Source organism: Dysidea avara, chromosome 2, assembly GCF_963678975.1.
Source record: "Dysidea avara chromosome 2, odDysAvar1.4, whole genome shotgun sequence".
In the NCBI taxonomy this organism is placed as follows: Eukaryota; Metazoa; Porifera; class Demospongiae; order Dictyoceratida; family Dysideidae; genus Dysidea; species Dysidea avara.
In genome coordinates, this window is record NC_089273.1 from 37081634 (window position 1) to 37104078 (window position 22445).

Here is a 22445-nt window from a genome sequence, read left to right on the forward strand (position 1 = left end):
AAGCAAGGGCGCTACTAAGGATCTGAGGGTTTATAAATTTCATAGACTCCACATTGTGCCCGTATAACTGCTTTAGACTCTATTTCACATTACATTCAGATTATATTTACCTCATCCACGGATGTTTCTGCTGTAGGCTCGGAAAAACCAGCTGGTTTTCTTGCGATAATACTAGCACCATGGCAACTATGCGTCCTCACGTGACAAAATAATCGCGCTCGTTAAATCACTGCACGTGAACAATGCATAGCGATCGGATGAACCTAGATTTTGAGCATATGTTATATTGTGCCTGAAGGCATGGAGTGTATTAGAAAACAAGGTGGAGTATATGAGATTTATTACCCACCCAAAACGGCCTAAATAGAGTCTAAATATGTGACCTAATTTTAGAAAACCGTCGATATCAGCACAATTTTCAAAATGCATTTTATTTGTTCTTTGATTTCTACAGGGAGCTTCCTAAGTTAAGCAGCATTGGAAATACAGCACTAGACAGCCGGACGAGCAAATAATTTGATATGTACAGAAACTATCGAAAAAAGAATCTACAGGTGCTTACATAAACCATCATAACTTACTGATACAATGACGTACGGAATTGATTCTTGGCTCATTGTGTTTGCCATGAATTTGTGCATCCACCAAGGTTTAATTGTTTCCCCAGGCATGCTTCTTTGTTCGAGAAGGAAGGCAAATTCACTGAAAAACGATCGTCGGTAAATTCTTTCGTAACCGCACCTTAAACAAACGTCTGTAACGTTTGAATCTTTTCGTGTGTGGAGATGAAACAAAGATTTTTGTACTCCCTATGGACAGACGAACACGATGATGCCCAGGATTTATCCACTGGCGGCTTAATTCGCCCACCAGCGAGACGATAAAAACTTGCGTAATTTTTTTTCTGGAACTTGCATTTTTACCCATAGTTTTTAAATGCGTTTTATTACAAAAGTACTATTGAGTGTTGTGCGTATATCGACGGTTTTCCAAAATTCGGTCACATAATATAATATATATATATATATATATATATCATTATGTAGTACTGAGAGTTTTGGCATTTTAAGTAAATGTATATAAGACTACCAATGGAAGTTCTAGATTGTTCTAGAACATTCTAACTATGTGTGTTCTATTAGAAGTCCTCAAAAAATGTGCACTCTATTAGATAAATAAAGTATGCAAATACATTTGTGACTGTACAATAATCATCATTGTACTTGTATAGATAAGAATGTGACAAAAAAACCCTAAGTCAGCCATAGCTATAGGCTGGTTTTAGGGCCTTATAAAGTACAAAAAGTGAAATTCAGTGAAAAACAACCAAGCTGTGAAAAATGGTGCGGCCTTCAAAAGCTTGGGTGAAAAAGGTTGTGAAAGCAAAGTTGGTAGCCAAGAAATGGCTGCATCGATGTCAATACTAATAAATTTAATAAGCACATTATTAAAATTTATTAGCATTAACATTATTGCAGCTGTAGCAGAAGCCGCTTGTCCACTAACTGAATATTGATATACAAGGCTGTTTATGGTCATGTAGGTGTAAGATCTATGCAGTACATGTACAAAAATTAATAAACAGAGCATGATCAGTTAACAAAGATACAAAGCACAGACACAACAAACCCTACAAAACATCAAAACAACATATGGTACACAACCATAATTCTAAGTGTCATGCATGCATATGTAGTTCAAAACAGTCTGTATAATTATATAGGTGCAAGGACTTGTAACACATATGCAATTATGATGTCACAATTTTGCAGAGTAAACATTACAATTAGTCAGGTCCACTATGTACTTTTGTTCAAATTTTATGGGGATTAGCAAACCTATACATTTTTGGAAAGCTCAGATCAAGGAGAATCTGAAAATCAATGTTTACATTTGCACAGATTTCTGCAAGGTCAGCTTTTATAAAAATTAAAATGACAGCCTATGAAGTAAGAAATTTCTAATACTTCAATTTTAAATTGACATAAAAATCAAATAATGAACCCAACAAACTTTCTGGTAACTTTTTTGTATGTCTATTCATTGGAGGTGATAATTAATTAGAAACATTAGAAGCTTTTTACAAAGGGAATAGAGGAGCATCCACTATAATGCAATAATTTTAGTAATAGTTGATAGTAAAAGAATTAAGGAATAATTCCAGAGTTATTGAACAAAATCTAAAAGTAACCATTGCAAAGTATAAGTTTACCTTCCACTGAAACAGTGCAGACCTAAAAACAGCTGAAAAGATGAAGATACTCTAATAGAGCAGTCACTTACTCTAATAAAGTGGTCAACTTTTAAGACCATATTTATGATACAGTAGTCACTTTTATGAAACTTATAACTAATGTGCTTATGTTTAGCATACATTTTAGCAGATACATGGAAATACTAGGTAAATTTAATAGAAAGAATAAATGGAAACTACAGATTCTCACCTAAAATGAAAATTTCCTTTATAATTAGCAGATTATAATCTTTGAAGTCAAGTCAAGTAGGTAAGACGAGCATTACTAGGATTCTTCAGTGGATAAACAATGTCAAAGGGATGATGTAATAATACCCAGGCAGAGCTGAGGTGATAATCACTTCATTCCTGGGAGATGTTTATCCACTGAAGAATCTTTGCAATGCATGTATTAGTTATTATTTTGGACAATGGTTTGTCTGACTGGAGTTTCACTATGAATACAAAATTTGTGGCTAGGATGACATGTGTACAGGAATCTTGTCAGAATAAAAACTCTGTATATCTTTCAAATACCAAATCATTCTCTGTATACCATTGTACATTATACCAGTGCCAGTTATCCTCAGAGCCTAGTTTGGAGAAGAATAGCTTGATCAACTGACATCTCTCATGAGTAAGTTTGCTTTATACATTAACTATAAGCTCCATAACATGTGTTAAGCCTAGTGTTGTTGTTTATTTAGTTCCTAGTACACCATGAGTAGTGAATTGGGAACAAGCTCTCCATGTTTTGTAACTTCACGTAAAGAAATTGACTGGAAATTGTGCATTATTTGTCAGGGGTCCACTCCCAACAAAAGAGTATTGGTTAAACATCCTAAAACTGAATCATATCAGAAACTACTAGATGCAGTCAAAGAAAGGGCCAGCTTGCAGGATGGAGTATATGTTGACATCCAAGGATACCTGGAAGAAATGAGCAGTGAACGTTCATTGGAAACAAACCCGTGTGGCATCGTAACTGTTACTCTGATGCCACAAATACAATGAGCAAGGGATCGTTTACAACACTCTATTTCTACTGGAATATATGCTGCAAAACGATGTGGGCATAAAAGAACACGATCTAAAATGGATGAAATTGAAACAGCAATTACAACCCCTAGCAGTTCAACACCCTTCACCAGATCTGCAACACAACCATTGAAAAAATTGCACTGCTTTTTTTGTCAAATGAATGATGGCCAAGATTTGTTTACAGTGCGAACTGAAAATTCTGGGGAGGAGCTCCAGAGAGCTGTTGAAATCTCACAGAATCAAGTATTGATGACACGTCTAAGCAATGCAATATCACCTGGAGATGCTCATGCAATTGATGTCCGATACCACAAGGTATGCTGGAGAAAATATGTATTCCACGTACTAAGGAACGATGCTTGCAGTCAAGAGAAATATCCACAGAATCCCCTGCCAATGCAGATACCGTGCTTGATTGAATTGATCAACCTTGTAGATGTTCATACCAAAAGCAAAGCTCATCTCCCCATGGATGTTATTGAGACAACTTACATATCAATGCTTGGTGGAGAAGAAGAGGCACAAAAACACACTCCCACTCTAACAAGGCAATGGCTGAAGGATAAAATTCTTTCAGAATTGCCAACTGTGACATCAGTGAGACAGAAAGATAAAAGAAAACCTTCTTTTCTTTACTGCCCTGCAGCATGCGAAGAAGACATGGTGCGCTCTTCTTTAATGAAAAATGACACAAATGAAGTAGAGAAGACAAGGATGATATACGACACAGTAAAAATAGTACGTGATGGTATTATCAAATATGCTGAGGGGAAAGAGGAAAATAAGGTAATGAAAGTATCCAGCACAAAGGAAGATGTTCCTTCTGAACTCTACAGCCTGATACGGTGGATTTTGGTAGGATCTGAGGAGCAGCTACAGACAGAAGTAAAGAATAGGACAGTAGATAGGTCTACTTTGACCGTTTGTCAGAATATAATGTATGCTTTCAAAACCAGGAGACAAATACAGCACAAGCAAAAGAAGTCCTCTGATACATTCCGGATACCACATTCACGAGAAAATCCACAGGTCCTTGGATTGGCACTCACTGTTCATCATGGCACCAGGAATAAGATGCTGATGAATCTCCTCCACACACAAAACTACTGCATATCATACAATCGTACATTGCTCCTAGAAACAGCAATTGCCAATGCTGTTGTGGAAAACACCAAAATATTTGATGGGCTTTATGTGCCACCCTTTCTCAAGAAGGGCAGTTTTGTTTTCTTTGCTGTTGACAACATTGATTTTGCTGAGGACACTGCAGATGGCAAGAGAACAACACATGGTACAATCACAGCAGTGTATCAGGAGAACAGATAGCACCAAATCTGAAAATATGTGAAGCCCAAAACCTATCAATTCTACCTTATCATGTACCCATTGAACCATGTGGTAAACCAAAACCTGGTCCATATAAGAGGGAACATGAGTTTAAGGTGAATTACGCAGGTGTTGCTGAATTGTATCAGTTGAACACTCTAGGGTGGATGATTGCATGTGCTCTTTCATCGCAATCAGCAGATAGTGAATCACCATTAAAGATCCCAGGCTGGGCAGGCTACAAATCATTGATATCACCTGCTAAATTGCTTACTCAAGTTGGTGCTTTGCCTCTACTTCCAGAGGTTGCACATGAGTGGCCTACATTAATGACCGTGATGTTGCAAGCATCTCAGTTGAAGAGGTTTGTAGTTGGTGAAGACCATCCACCTGTCATAACCTTTGACATGGCACTGTATGAAAAGTCAATACAGCTACTGGATGGAAGACCTAACTTGAAAAATGAAATTTTTCTGAGACTTGGAGAACTGCATACTGTGATGGCTTCTCTGAGGGCTCTAGGAACCTCAATTGAAAATTCAGGCATTGATGACGCTTGGATTGAAGCAGATGTTTATGGACCCTCTACAACAAGGCAGATCCTCAAGTGCAGCCATTACAAGAGAACACTCCGTGCACATATCCATACATAAATGGCTTTGTATGAACTTGTCTTAGAACAGTTCTTCACAGAGATGCCACACCTGAAGGAAGTTTGCTTGAGTCAATCAAAATAACTACAGGATGCATGCATCAACATGGCCTCTGGTGCAAGTGATGGTCCACAGTGTATCAGGATTGTCAACACCAGTCTGCTTCAAGTCCTATGCAGAGAAAAGGTAATGCAGCAGTTACAAATGTGGGAGGAACTGAAGCCATCCAATGTTATGTTTAAGTCATTGATGAATTGCCTCCACCGGGTTGAAACAATCTTGCTTTTTGTTGAAACATCCAGAAATGCTGATATTGCTCTCCATCTGGAAGCTGGAGAAGCACTGAGCAAACTTTTCTTTGCTTTTGATTGAATAAAATACAAACGGCTCTGGCCAAGATATATTGCTGACATGCATGAATTAAAGACCAACCACCCAGCTACATGGAAAGAACTTGAAAATGGAAATATATCTGTTACCAAGAGTGAGATACCATTTGTCTCAATAGGTGCTGACCACGCCTGTGAACACCTTAATAGGATGCTAAAGGTACATTCTGGCTTAGTAGGAATCTCAAATAATTCAAATGCCAGGCAACAGTTCTTTTTGGCTTCTCCAGAAATGTCACATTTATCAAATGAATTTAAAGGGCAATTTGAGCTCCAACTGAACAAGCCAGAAGGGCATCACGATGTACAACCTTCTGTTATCCGACAAGAACATCAAGCTGTCAACAAAATCAAAGCTGCAATACTGAGCCATGGTAATCCATTTGCTGCTGAAGGCAGCCAGATATACAATTGTATTACAAATACATATGTGCCACAAGAATATGTTCCACAGATCTTAAATGCTGATGAAATTGACCAGAATCTGTATGAAAATTATGTTGCGGAATGTATCAATGGGGACACTAGTCTTTGGGCACCAGTTAAAAAGCAGAACAACAAGATGTATATGTCTGGGAGCAAGAAGCTAAGTGTAAAGATCCGTGATCAGATGGTTGATATGAAAGAGACCAAAAATTTGTGTGGCCGTCTAATGGTTTTGACTAGATCCAACAGGGACATTGATCAAAAGGATGCAGTTGGCAACTATGAATTTACCCTGACTCCAAGAGTACTTTTTGCACCAGATGGGTCAATGTTGGCATGCACTGACAAGTCGAAATTGATACATATCCTTGAAAAATTAGCAAGCACAGTTAATACCAATGAGAGTTTGCCTCCAGTGAGCGGAATGATTGTTTATCTACATCTTTAATTACAAAGATTGCAATTGTCCATGGAATGGTTCTTGTCCAGAAGATGACACAAAATAAAAAAGGGACATTTGGCACAGTAAAAGATCTAGCTGAGAACTTCAATGACAGGCTCACAGGTTTGACAGCAGGATTTGATGAAGTTATACTGGTCTTTGATACGTACAAACGTGACTCTTTGAAAGAGAAAACTAGAGAGAGACGCCAACAAGGAAAAACTCCTGTACAGTACAAGATAGAAGATGACACAAACATCAAACATATTCCCCTGACACGGTTTTTATCACATGTAAAAACAAAAGCTGATTTGACAGTATACCTTGCACAAGCAGTACTCAATAGTAAAGCAAATTCACCACAGCTATTCATCACGTCAGCATCAGGTTAAACGAGAAGCAATAGAAACCTAAATTTTGAAAACAATAATCATGAAGAGACTGGCACAATCATGATCTGTCTGACAGCAAAAGCATCACAGCGGTGTCCAAATGCAGAACTTGTGTTTTTCACTCCAGATACAGATGTTTTGGTTCTGGCTATAGGGAATTACGATAAACTCTGTAAAAGGTCATCAATTTCAATGGTATCAGGTATCATAGATATTCAACCAATATGGAGAGCTTTAGGCAAGGAAAAGGCTCAAGCTTTACCTATGTTCCATGCATTCGCTGGAACTGACAATGTTGGAAAATTCTCAGGAATAAGCAAAATGAAATGGTTTCAGCAGTACCTGAAAGTTGATGTAGACTTACCCAGAGCTTTGATGAAACTACCAATTGCAGGTGAGCTTACACAAGAAGCGACAAAAGAACTAGAGAAGTTTGTTTGCCTGAATTACTGTCCAAAGGGTGTTTGGATTACCAGTATACCTGATTTAAGATGGCATATGTTCTGCAAACAACTTGCAGAAAGTAACAAGTTGCTACCTACTGTTGGTGCACTAGAAGAGCATATAAAGCGTGTACGTTTACAAAGTCGAGTATGGTACCAAGCCACTGTCATGCATCAGCAGCCTTTTGAACCGCTACAATTTGGTTACTATAAGGACACAGATGGTCGGTTGCTGCCAGTCACCACACGGGTTCTTCCTGCACCACAAGCCATTATTGAGTTGGTTAGATGCCAGTGTAAAACTAACTGCTCTACGCTAAAGTGTTCATGCCGATGCAACAACTTACCTTGCACAGAACTGTGTTTGTGTGATACAGATGGAGAATGTACAAGTGATGAAGATTACGTCTTTGAAAATAATAACAGTGACAGTGATGATGATTATTAGGGATAATCTGTTCATGTTTTTGAATTAGTGTAACTGTAGTTTTAATATAATATATATATATATATGCACATAGCTATTGCATGCAACAAATTAAAACGAATTATTAATATTGAGAATGTAAGACTCGTATTATCACAACATTAAGGTTACATATACATGTATGTTATTTGCTAAATGGACTACTTTTGAGTTTCTTAGCAGTTTAAAAGGCTACTAATGCATTCCATGTAGTATGAAAACAGTAGGGTTAATGCTTGTCACAATTCTCTGTCAAAAACATGCTGACATTGAAATTTTGCATTTTGTGGGCTGCCATTTTCAAGCTAAAATTGACTATCATGCTGGCATCTGTGCAAATGTAAACATTGATTTCTCAGATTCTCCATGCTCCAAGCATTCCAAAAATGTATAGGTTTGCTAATCCCCATAAACTTTGAACGAAAGTCTTTTTTTGACATAGTGAACCTGACTAAATCAATGACATTCTTACAGAGCCATTTCATGGGTGCCTCCTTTGGCTTTCGTTACCCAGGCTTTTGAAGGCCACACCATATATTTTTGGGTGGTTTTGAGTAGATATATTCTACAAAACATAATCTATAAACAAGTGATTACAAAATAGAAACCATCTATGATAATTGTAGCTGTGTCTAGGGATGTAGCAAAAATACCACTATATCACTATAGTACCAGGCTAAATTATAGATCTGACTTATTAGGCATATACATGTATACAGTTTTAGTTTATCATAAAGTTTGGATGATTTGAAATTACATGCATAAATATAATAGCAATAAAAAAACTTTTTATTTAAATATGAAATAGGGTTCCAGCAAGAGACTATGAAGGAAATCTCACATTACAATGCTAAAGTAGGAGTTTCCCATATTGCTACAATGCCAAGTAGTTAGGTCATGGCTACCATCACCTCTTGGGTTTCTGGCATGAAGAAGAAGAGGATCATTTAATTGAAGATAAAAGAAATGGCAAAGTGCAGAAGGCAAAGATTTGTTGGAACTACAAAAGGCACATCAAACAAGTGAGTTTGCTGTTGTGGTGTAAAATGGTGGCCACATGCTAATTCGTTTAGCCTCTAGCCTTGCGACTGTGGTCAGGTAGGCTGACAAACAAAAATTTGAGTTATGGCAATTAAAAAAAAATTCTATATCGCTGGATGCCTGTAAGTGTTTTCTTGCTGAAATTGATGCTGAATGGAGTAAGACCATTCTGTAAAGATGATTTTCACCACATATGATATTTCCATGATGGTTTTTAGACATGATTTTTTTAGCGGTGCATGTGACTCTAGGAGAGAATCCTACTAAACAGTACAACTATTACTTATGTGTATGTTAGCTATGTAGCTACGTATGCACTATATGTTTAAGTTTTTATACATTTTGTGTATCTACCGATCTACATACATGTATACCACTTTACATTCTCTATCTAAGTAAACTGTCTATTTCTTAGTATCTATACATACACCCTGTATGTGTAGTAATTAGTATCCATAATAAACAAATGACTATAATATTATATGCAACAATGAAAGTGGTTAGAACCCTTCTAAACAGTTAGACAATACACTGTTACACTGAAACCACTATATATTCAACAATTCTTACTTATTCTTATTAGTACTTTACAGTGTCCATGACCAGCACTGAAGGTCTGACAGCAACATGTGCTGCAGCCTTTGGATTATCCTAACCTAACAGGAACTGGAGACTCAATTAAATGGTCTTTGATCTGTTTATGCTCCAGGCAGTATTAATTGTGAAATCATGCTTAGCTTTTTTTCTGTATATGGAAAACATCATTAAATGCAATTTTATAAAATTCTAGTATTGTTATGTCATGATCAACAACTACTACTACTGTTAATCACTTTTCTAGTAATTAAAAATTTCTGCAGTGATATACATACACATTGCATCTTTTGCACTATAGTAATGATTATCCTTAGGATTGCAGAAAAATGTGGTCTCAAGAGATCTAGAAACAGCTGTCTCTTTGCATGGATGATATAAAATCCCCACCATACAAACTACTAAAATGTTGTAGTGGCACAGTATAAAAATCTATTTTCAACTATTAATTATGTGCTGTCATCCAATTACACTGCAAATACAATTTCATTTTAAAATGTTTTCTATATGGACAGTATAAAATTTAAAATCTCAAGTTGTTATTATTTGCAAAATTTTGATGATTCACTTGCAATTTTTGAATTCTCTCTTGAGAGTTTTTTTACATTTACTGTAGTGTATTCTGTAATACAAAATTAATACAGAAACATTTTGACTAATATTATGTGACTGCCCATGGATCTGTCTTATAGCCTTTCCAAATATCCAAGTTTGACTGATCATAGCTCCTCATGGGTTTGACTTATCACCTTGAAATTACACCAAGCAATAACAGTATGTTAGAGGTACAATGCGACCAGATTTCAAACTGGTATCTTATTTCAAACTTAAGTTATGGGTTGCCTGGTATATGTAATTGGAAAACCCTTTTTATTCTTGTGTTCACATGATGAAGAAAGTGAATAGTGACATCACTGAACATTCTATTAGGGACTGCTTGCATCTGGGAAAGCTCAACTCAACTAGAACTAAACTAAGATCTTTACTTGTGAAATTATCTCAAGCTTTTGATGTAAACACTATCTTATACAATAGATCTATAATCCTTGAAGGCATACTAACAAATAAAACCTGGCCTGAGAGAGCAATTACTACTAAAGGAACATTGGAGCTTGATTAGTTCAAGAACTGATAGAAAAATTAAACACATTAAAATTAGTGGTGCTAAATGCTATGTCAATAATCAAATAATATAATTGTTGCAACCTTTGTATCTAAACTCAGAACTTGAAGCATCAAATACTTCCAGTAATAACTTCAACTTCCAATGTATCAACTTCCAATTCCACAATGAAGGTTGATACATTTACCTCTTGTTGACTATCTTTTTCTATACCAATTCAAGAAGTATTGTCAATAAACTCCAAAGGCCAAGAAATGGCTGTGATGATAAGTTAATGGAAAAAGGCCAGGGTGAAAAAAATGTGAAATCTGAAGTGGCAGCCAAGAAATGGCTGTGATTGTAGGTTAATGGTAAAAAAATTTAATAATGACAGTTTAGGTGAATTTGGTGCCAAGACCAGTGGCACCAAATTGTGAAAATCACAGATTAGCTTTACTAGAGTCAGTGCTGGTAGTTGAAGAGTCAAAGTTCATCGCTGTAACTAAAGATAATTGTTAGACTCTGTGATAGATTTTAGTTTAAATACTTTGTTGTTGTTGGGGAAAAATTGTTTGAGATGAGATTTATAGTTCTGTTTAGCTATCTTGTAGGGAGTTCTCAAGGGAGTCAATGACATTAGAAGTGTGATATGATGGATGATGCTTATATGTGACCGGATTTGAAAAAGGGGTCTTCCACAAACATCCAATTATATGAACTTGGAAGACCATAACGTGATGTTCAAGATAGATACACACCTGAAATTTTCACCATCCATTAACCTATGTTGGTGCACAATACTGACCAACTTTCAAGGCAATAACTTTTCCCACACTGAAGTTATGAATTGTCAAAGTTGGTAAATTGGATGTGTGTGGAAGACCCCTTTTCACTAATCCGGTCACATATCTACAGCAAAGGGTTATATGTTTGATGAAGTGCCTTATTTCTGAATTGAACCATATGGGGTGTCGGTCTGGATGAATTAAATTTACAAAAATAAACAGTTGCAAGGCTACAATGAGATGATATTCAGTGATGTGCCATATATATATATATATACTCAACGTCATCACTAGAAAAGCATGATTTAAAGTCAGAACAATGTAGTCATGTAAACGTTGATATATAGTCACTTTTGGAATAATTGAAAAGGAATAATTGACTTTTACATGTAAAATAAGTAACTGACTTAGAGGATACTGTAACACGTGTAGATAGTGAAAAGGTAATGTTGAAGTAATCAGATGGTAGAAGTGGAATTGAATGGACTTGTAAGTTGAAAATATTGACATCTAGATTAGTAAGAACCAGGTGTAATATGGGTAGGTGTGTCAATGAGTTGATTTAAACCAGTCTGAAAACTATATACATAGCTAGGTCACAGAACTGATTGGAAGCAAGAGAATGACCTGTCAATGAGTCCCAGTCTATATCAGGAAAGTTAACCAAGAATATTAATTTATCCGAAGCATTGGACAAATTTGAGAGGAAATTAAACAGGATTTATAATAAGTAACGCAGCAATGTTTGGAGGTACATAAACTACACACATGGTAATAGGAATAGATAGATTCAGTCTGACACATATGGCTTCCAAGTTTACTGGTAAAGTTAATTTCTAACAAGAGATTTTGTTGTTGACTACAAGGAGGACTCCACCAATAATTGGGTAGGTTTGTGAGCAAAGCAATGCATGGGGATTTTGGGAAATTAATTGGGGCGAGTTTGAGGGAGCCCAACATTAGCAGGAGTTTCGTAGCATGGTTCATGCACAAAAAACTACAACAAAATCAGAAAACTTACATGTACGTCATTTATAACATAGAGAATAATTGGTGCCGTTTACTAATCATCCATATAAGGGTACATGCGTCGTTGATAACACAGGGAATAATTGGTGCCATTTACTAATCATCCATATAAGGGTACATACGTCATTGATAACACAAGATAATAATCGGTGTCGTTTACAGATAAATTTTTTTTAGAATTATAAAGCACATATCAAACATTTGTATACATACACTATAGATAATTGGAGTTCCATACTGTTGGAACAGGCCAAGTCAATAGCTGGATCTTGCAATTGTATATATATTACATCTGTGGTTTGTCGATCTTGACCCTTTAAACACATCACTGCTGTATGAGCGGAGTAAAGAGTAAGCAAGTTTACATATTATCCAAAATAAAGTTTGACTATATAGATGACCCCATTTCTCAGAAATAAGAGTTGCAAGTCTTTTGCAGACAACGGTTGCAGCTGGGCCCATTCCTCCAGTGCATGAAAACACCAAAGGAGAGAAAGTTCCCCATTCTACCTCACGTATTCGCTCATCGTACATTCTCTTCTTGTCCAGTTCAGCCCGACAATAGCATTGAGCCAGAGGGGAGGAGGAATAGGAAGCAGCCAAAGGGTTAAAAACTTTTACATCAAAGAAGGCCATCTTCCTATCCTGCCCCCCAAAACTTTCTGCGTTTACATCAAGCCTAGCACCATCTTCAATGTTAGCATATCTATAATGGAATTGTTCTCCTGACAAAGGCTGTAATGATGTTTCAATGTGAACATTGTGGTAGAGTTCTGATAACAGGATGCTGTGATATCCTGCAATTCATTATGCCTTATTGAGGGAAAGCCACCAAAGGAGTAGCTGAAAGCACGTTAAACAGTCATTGATTTCCCACAAACACAACTTGAAGGCAGGGAAGTGGGCTGCCAACCATAACAAAGACAAAGGGCATCACAAAAGGCTCAAGAAAATTCATTGCTTCCCATTTTCCACCCACATGCAGATTCTCTTCCTGCATAGTCATTCATTATTGCTGTCAACTGAACATTTTATTCATTCATTATTAATTTTATCCTGTGATTGCATATATAGCAGTAACTACACCCAACTAATCCTTCAGGGCTAGCTACGCCACTGATTACTGGTGTTTGTAAGACTCTTTCATGGTAAAGGCTTCTCTCACTTGGTAATCACAACAGTCAATCACATTATATGTAGTCTAACATTCAGAAAGCCCATTTAGCTAGCTTTTCACTGTTCAGGTTCTTAGTTTAAAATTTTCTACTTTATTCTTACCTGTAAGCTAGTTATGAATTTCAAAAATAGTGGAAATATCTATAATAAATAATGGATGATGAACCGCTTGCCCGCATGTATTTTTGGGGTCAGTGAAATGGGAAACAAGGAATTTCCTTGGAGTGGCCTAAAGTATAGCCATGATCAGATAGAGGAAGGGTAGTAAGCTAGCTAAACGAGCCTTTCTCACTAGAGAGCAATAAAGAGCATTGTAACTTGGGTGAAAGGATAGGTAAGAGTTGATTATACAAGCCTGATAAAAACTGTCGACAGTTGGTAAAGGTTTGCTGTTTAGCACCAAGTTGAAGCTCCAAAATGTTATTAGAGTAGATAGAAGATTGCTGTAAAATAAGATCCACCAAGGGAGCAGTAATACTATTTAATGAAGAAGTAAATTTGAGAGATGCATATTTGGATGGATTAATTATACCTAAACCACCAAATCTAGGAGGAAGAGAAAGTAATTCATGTTCTACATCAGTAAATGCACACTGTTCAGTCAGGTTTGGTAACAACTTGGTATGAATCACCTCTTCCAAAGGACAAAGTAAATCACCTATATCAGGAATACATCTGACCAGATAGTTCCATCTACTGATAACACCATGTGTGAAAGCAGCATAAACCGCATGTGGTTTTGTCCCAGATATATCAGCCAGAACTTCTAATTCACGCTTTCACACAGAAACTTTGTTGTTAACAAAAGAAGAAACAAAAGAGGCTGTAGGTAAAGCAGTCCCTAAATGACGCTTTCCCTCTGCAGTGATAAGATACCTGAACCATGAAAGATCGAGAAGGCAGCATCATAATGAGAAGACTATAACCATAGGTAGGACCAGTAGAATCAAGTTCATTCCACCAGCAGTGAATATCAGACAAGGATCCACAAGTTGTAGCATCATCAGCATACCAAACTTGCTTAACAAAGTCATCAGATAAGGTGTTAATTAAAGGAACAACTTCCAAAGCATACATGGGTATTGCCAGGGGATCCCCCTGGGTGGCACCCTCTTCTGATAGCAATGTTTCACCTCCATTGTATTGTTTACTGATCATCCATATAAGGGTACATATGTTGTTGATAACACAAAGAATAATCAGTGTTATTTACTGATCATCCATATAAGGGTACGTACATCTTTGATAATGCAATGGGAAATTTTTCAAGAAATAAACAAGAATTTCCCAGGAAACAACTGGAACCGGCCACCGTAATAATCGGTCTCATTTACTGTTCATCCATATAAGGGTACGCACTGCTTGAAGTTTCTTAGTTTACTAGAGTGGTATATCCCCAATATATGGAACAGTTAATTGTTTGGTATTTTAGTAGTTTCTCAGTAATTAAAACTTAGTAAAACAATTATGTTCCATATAATATACTTAAAGCTACTGACATTTTACTATCAGTATAACTGGGTACAACTACAGTAAAGCAACTTAACAAATTAGTAAACTAAGGACCTTCAAGCAGTGACGTATGTCATTGATAGCACAATGAATAATCAGTGTCGTTTACTGATCATCCATATAAGGGTATGTACGTCATTCATAATACAGAGAATAATCATGAACAGAGAAGAGCAGCTAAGAATAAGAAATGAGTGTGAGAGATATAGAAGAATAAGAGAATCACCACAACAAAGGAAAAGCTAAATTAGCTAAGAGAAGAGAAAAGGACAAAACTAAATGGGCTGCAATGGCTAGGAAACAAAGGGATGCCATGCTTCAAGCAAGTATAGAGGGATATCTACATTTACACAACATTTCTAACAGTACACATTTACAAGAACAGCTTTCTGAAGATCAACATTTACAGATTTTACAGCAGGGAAGCTCATCTACATCACAAACTGTTACATTACAGTCAACACCTGACACTAACAATCAACCATCAATATCACCTCACCCTACAACATCATACTGTACAACACCTACACTATACAATGTTACACGATACAACACCATCTCCCCCAATAATGTCATATACTGCAACACCATTTCCTCCTATAATGTCACATAACATAACACCATCTCCATCAATGGTGTCAAGTAACGACACACCATCTCCTCCTATGATGTTACATAGTCCAACACCAGCACCACCTTTGCTAACACATATTACAACACCATCTCCATCAACTCCATCTATGATCTCAACTAATAACACACCATCTTCCCCTATGATGTTACATAGTCGAATACCATCACCACCCTTGTTAACACATGATACAGCACCATCTCTATCACATAAGAACACACCATCACCTCCTATGATGTGACCTATGCCAACAATATCATTTACTTTAATGAAATAACCAGTTGTACCAATAATTATCCATGAGCTAATAAATAATTTTATATATGTATATGTATATGTTATGTACTCACTATATAGATTATAATAATATTATATGTTAATTTTCTTCTATATATGTTACTGGGCCTGCAAAACAGGGCATGTGGGCACATGATTTTTGCCTACTTTTTCAAACTTCCTTCACTCATAATTTTTAATACCATTATACTATGGCAATGAACATTTTAGCCCTTAGTACACATTTAATAGGCTTTATGATACAAGTTACAAAATGAAAATATTCCGTTCCAGTACTGATATATGACCTGTAGTGTGATGGGGTGTATTTGTGTCCACATGCCCTGTTTTCGCAGGCCCAATACCAAATCTGTTTACACTAAACAATCAACATAAAAATACTACACTCCATGTTAACCATTTCCAGCTTATTCAGTATCAAGCATCTAAACACACTACATACTTTCCAAAATCCATGTAAGTGGCCTCCCAACTTTCTATTCTTGCTTTCACTTTCCACTGAGAAATACACACATTTCCCACTGCCACTACTAGTCTATATATCTTCTTGGCATAATTCAGATCACTGATTAACCGCCTACAAAATACCAAAACACATCAATATTATTTATATGGCTATAACCATATAAAATCAGTAAATCACACACACAAATTAAACTACCTCAGGCTTGCCCCATGATGTTATAAACATCTGTCTAGTCATCATTACTTCTGCAATATATCAAGACACACGATAGTGTGTCGTGCGGCCCAAGAAGCCGGCGCGCCACACCGTGAGTATATTAACAGGAAGAAAGAAAACGCAATTTTCACACCTATGTAGCTCTGTGATCCCTTATCCGATTAGAACCAAATTTGCTAGAGACGTGCCGCCCAGTTAGGGGAGTCTACATACCAAATTTGCAGAAAATCGCTCCAGCCATTTCCGAGATACGAGCGAACAAAATTTCGTTTTAATTTCTTCGTTTTTTTCTTCTTCTTCTTCATCTTCTTCATTTCGCACACTTCGCAAAATTCGCCATAAAACACGAATGCGTGCTCGGATTGGGCTGAAATTTGGCACACTTAAAGGGCTCATTAAGGGGGATCTCCGTACCAACTTTGGTAGGAATCCGGTAAATATTTACGGAGTTATTACCGATTATTTGCGTAAAATAAGGTCGAAGGTCTGTCACGCCTACAGGGTAAACCCCTTGGAGGAATCAGTTGAAAATTGATATGTAGATGGAGCAACCATCGTAGGAGTGCCTTTTTGTGGTTTGAAAAGAATCGGGATAAAGACCATGGAGATATGACACAAAACCCAACCTGTGTCAAAATTACGCGATCGATTTTTATGAATAAAAAAACTATTAGTTTTCGTGTCTACCAGGCAAACCGCTTAGAACAACGAGCTGAAAATCAGTATGTAGCTGGAATAATCATCATAGAAAGTTCTTGCAGTAGTACAGAAGAATCGGATTACAAATCACTGAGTTATGATTCGAAAGGAAACTACGTGCAGAAAATGCGAAATCGAGATACTCTAATAGAACAGTCACCCTAATAAAGCATTCAGCTGCATGTATAATTTACACAGTTATATTACGTTGCAAGTTATTCTGTAGGAAATTCAGCTACAAACAATTCACCCTGTAGTCAGATCAGCTAGAAGAAGGTACCTAATAGAGAGTTCAGCTACAAAGAAGCCATCATGTAGAGAGTTCAGCTCAAATAAATCACCCTGTAGAGAATTCAGCTACAAACAGATTGCCCTGTAGAGAGATCAGCTAGAAGAAGTTACCTTGTAGAGAGTTCAGTTACAAAGAAACAATCATGCAAAGAGTTTAGCTGCAAACAAATCACCCAGTAGAAAGTTCCGCTATGAACAGATCACACTATAGAGAGTTCAGTTAGAAACAAGTCATCCTGTAGAGAGATCAGCTAGAAGAAGTCACATTGTAGAGAGTTCAGTTACAAAGAAACAATCATGCAAAGAGTTTAGCTGCAAACAAATCACCCAGTAGAAAGTTCCGCTATGAACAGATCACACTATAGAGAGTTCAGTTAGAAACAAGTCATCCTGTAGAGAGATCAGCTAGAAGAAGTTACCTTGTAGAGAGTTCAGTTACAAAGAAACAATCATGCAAAGAGTTTAGCTGCAAACAAATCACCCAGTAGAAAGTTCCGCTATGAACAGATAACACTGTAGAGAGTTCAGTTAGAAACAAGTCACCCTGTACAGAGATCAGCTAGAAACAAATCACCCTGTAGAGAGTTCAGCTAGAAGAAGTTACATTGTAGAGAGTTCAGCTACAAAGAAACTATCATGTAGAGAGTTCAGCTGCAAACAAATCGCCCTGTAGAGAATTCAGCTACAAACAAATCACCCTGTAGAAAGATCAGCTAGAAGAAGTTACCTTGTAGAGAGTTCAGCTACAAACAAATCACCCTGTAGAGAGTTCAGCTAGAAACAAGTCACCCTGTAGAGAGATCAGCTAGAAGAATTTACATTGTAGAGAGTTTAGCTACAAAGAAACTACCATGTAGAGAGTTCAGCTACAAACAAGCCACCCTGTAGAGAGTTCAGCTAGAAGAAGTTACATTGTAGAGAGTTCAGCTACAAAGAAACTACCATGTAGAAAGTTCAGCTGCAAACAAATTGCCCTATAGAGAATTAAGCTACAAACAAATCACCCTGTAGAAAGATCAGCTAGAAACAAGTCACCCTGTAGAGAGTTCAGCTGGAAGAAGTTACATTGTAGAGAGTTCAGCTACAAACAAATCACCCTGTAGAAAGATCAGCTAGAAACAAGTCACCCTGTAGAGAGTTCAGCTGGAAGAAGTTACATTGTAGAGAGTTCAGCTACAAAGAAACTACCATGTAGAGAGTTCAGCTGCAAATAAATTTCCCTGTAGAGACAAACAAATCACCCTGTAGAAAGATCAGCTAGAAGAAGTTACCTTGTAGAGAGTTCAGCTATATATAAATATAAACAAATCACCCTGTAGAGAGTTCAGCTACAAACAAGCCACCCTGTAGAGAGTTCAGCTAGAAAAAGTTACATTGTAGAGAGTTCAGCTACAAAGAAACTACCATGTAGAGAGTTCAGCTAGAAGAAGTTATATTGTAGAGAGTTCAGCAGTTTAGCTGCAAACAAATCGCCCTGTGGAGAACTCAGCTACAAACAAATCACCCTGTAGAAAGATCAGCTAGAAGAAGTTACCTTGTAGAGAGTTCAGCTAGAAACAAATCACCCGTAGAGAGTTCAGCTAGAAGAAGTTACATTGTAGAGAGTTCAGCAGTTTAGCTGCAAACAAACCGCCCTGTGGAGAACTCAGCTACAAACAAATCACCCTGTAGAAAGATCAGCTAGAAGAAATTACCTTGTAGAGAGTTCAGCTACAAACAAATCACCCTGTAGAGAGTTCAGCTACAAACAAGTCATCCGGTAGAGAGATCAGCTAGAAGGATCACCTTGCAGAGAGGTCAGCTACAAAGAAATCACCCTGCTTCATCTTTCCTTCTTCCTGTGGTAAAGAAAAAAGGTAGGTTAAAAGGGCCCTAAAGCCGGCCATAGGCCGACTTTGGGGTATACAAATACAAAAAGGAGTGAAATCTAATCCAAAACAGCCAAGCTGTAAAAAAAGAGTGCGGCCCTGAGAAAGGCTATGGTGAAAAAAGATGTGAAATCCAAGGTGGCGGCCAAGAAATGGCTGTGATGGTAGGTTAATGGTAAAAATTTAATAACAACAATTCAGGTGAATTTGGTGCCGCTTGGTCTTGGCACAAAATTCACTTGAATTGTCGTTATTAAAATTTTTACCATTAACCTACCATCACAGCCATTTCTTGGCCGCCACCTTGGATTTCACATCTTTTTTCACCATAGCCTTTCTCAGGGCCGCACTCTTTTTTTACAGCTTGGCTGTTTTGGATTAGATATATATTACTGTATACACTCCACTGTATTATGATGCTCACATTGGCCTGTTGGCTCCTTGTGCATTATAATGTTTTGTTGCTACAGCAGGTATAATAATTATTATATCAAGACATAACCAAAAAATTTTATTAGCAGTGTGATTACATATCAAGGCACACCGGCTTCTTGGGCCGCACAGTGTGTCGTGCGGCCCAAGAAGCCGGCGTGCCACACCGTGAGTACATTAACAGGAAGAAAGAAAACGCAATTTTCACACCTATGTAGCTCTGTGGTCCCTTATCCGATTGGAACCAAATTTGCTAGAGACGTCCCGCCCAGTTAGGGGAGTCTACATATCAAATTTGAAGAAAATCGCTCCAGCCATTTCCGAGATACGAGCGAACAAAATTTCGTTTTAATTTCTTCGTTTTTTTCTTCTTCATCTTCTTCATTTCGCACACTTCGCAAAATTCGCCATAAAACACGAATGCGTGCTTGGATTGGGCTGAAATTTGGCACACTTAAAGGGCTCATTAAGGCGGATCTCCGTACCAACTTTGGTAGGAATCCGATGAACATTCACGGAGTTATGACCGATTATTTGCGTAAAATAAGGTCGAAGGTCTGTCACGCCTACAGGGTAAACCCCTTGGAGGGATCAGTTGAAAATTGATATGTAGTTGGAGCAACCATCGTAGGAGTGCCTTTTTGTGGTTTGAAAGGAATCGAGATAAAGACCATGGAGATATGACACAAAATCCAACCTGTGTCAAAATTACGCGATCGATTTTTATGAATAAAAAACTATTAGTTTTCGTGTCTACCAGGCAAACCGCTTAGAGCAACAAGCTGAAAATCAGTATGTAGCTGGAATAATCATCATAGAAAGTTCTTGCAGTAGTACAGAAGAATCGGATTACAAATCATTGAGTTATGATTCGAAAGGCAACTACGTGCAGCAAATGCGAGATCGAGATACTCTAATAGAACAGTCACCCTAATAAAGCATTCAGCTGCATGTATACATTGCAAGTTATTCTGTAGGGAATTCAGCTACAAACAAGTCACCCTGTAGTCAGATCAGCTAGAAGAAGGTACCTAATAGAGAGTTCAGCTACAAAGAAGCCATCATGTAGAGAGTTCAGCTCAAATAAATCACTCTGTAGAAAATTCAGCTACAAACAAATTGCCCCTGTAGAGAGATCGGCTAGAAGAAGTTACCTTGTAGAGAGTTCAGTTACAAAGAAACAATCATGCAAAGAGTTTAGCTGCAAACAAATCACCCAGTAGAAAGTTCCGCTATGAACAGATCACACTGTAAAGAGTTCAGTTAGAAACAAGTCATCCTGTAGATAGATCAGCTAGAAGAAGTCACTTTGTAGAGTCACTTTGTAGAGAGTTCAGCTAAAAAGAAACCACCATGTAAGAGAGTTCAGCTGCAAACAAACCACTCTGTACAGAGTTCAGCTACGAACAGATCACCCTGTAGAGAGATCAGCTAGAAACAAGTCATCCTGTAGAGAGTTCAGCTAGAAGAAGTTACATTGTAGAGAGTTCAGCTACAAACAAATCACCCTGTAGAGGGTTCAGCTAGAAGAAGTTACCTTGTAGAGAGTTCAGCTACAAACAAATCACCCTGTAGAGGGTTCAGCTACAAACAAGTCACCCTCTAGAGAGTTCAGCTAGAAGAAGTTACATTGTAGAGAGTTCAGCTACAAAGAAACTACCATGTAGAGAGTTCAGCTGCAAACAAATCACCCTGTAGAGGGTTCAACTAGAAGAAGTTACATTGTAGAGAGTTCAGCTACAAAGAACAGGGGCGGATCCAGGAGCTAACAAGGGGAGGGGCACAAACAGGCTAAGTTGTAGATGGTTGAAGAAAGCCAGATTCTCTAGTTCAGTGATGCATATATGAAGCAGCATATAATCACCTCTTAGTAGTGTCTCACAGTTGATTTTTGCCATTTTGGCCTTTTTAGATGGTTGCGAAGTCATAAAAGTTATTTAAAAGGCTCTGAATGTCTTTAAACCAGCAACACGATAATTATTTTTAGAGGCGCTTAGTACGCACGAAGGTGCTGGGTGGCAATTTCACTGCTAGTTTGACTTTGGTTTCTTTTAGTTTCAGGTGAATTTGTATTAAATATTAGTAAATGTGCATATTTTCATGTGTTGATAAACTAATCTTGGCCTGACACGAAGTTTAGTAGCTAGCTATTTTAATCAGAAGCATGGCTGGCTCCTCCACAAGGTAGAGAGGGGGGGGGGGGGGGGCATTTGCCCCAAATGCCCCATGCTGGATCCGCCATTGAAGAAACTACCATGTACAGAGTTCAGCTGCAAACAAATTGCCCTGTAGAGACAAACACATCACCCTGTAGAAAGATCAGCTAGAAGAAGTTACCTTGTAGAGAGTTTAGCTACAAACAAATCACCCTGTAGAGGGTTCAACTACGAACAAGTCACCCTGTAGAGAGTTCAGCTAGAAGAAGTTACATTGTAGAGAGTTCAGCTACAAAGAAACTACCATGTACAGAGTTCAGCTGCAAACAAATTGCCCTG

The 22445-nt window shown here is 37.5% G+C and overlaps 1 long non-coding RNA gene across 2 annotated transcripts in view; it reads right to left on the reverse strand.

Moving 5' to 3' along the window:
• The window catches only part of LOC136247229 (uncharacterized), a 32897-nt gene that overhangs the window by 7667 nt on the left and 2785 nt on the right, over nucleotides 1–22445 (reverse strand). For both annotated transcript variants that reach the window (XR_010697205.1, XR_010697204.1), the window contains exon 2: nucleotides 16421–16555. This is a non-coding gene — a long non-coding RNA (uncharacterized lncRNA). The remainder of the gene's footprint in view (nucleotides 1–16420; nucleotides 16556–22445) is intronic.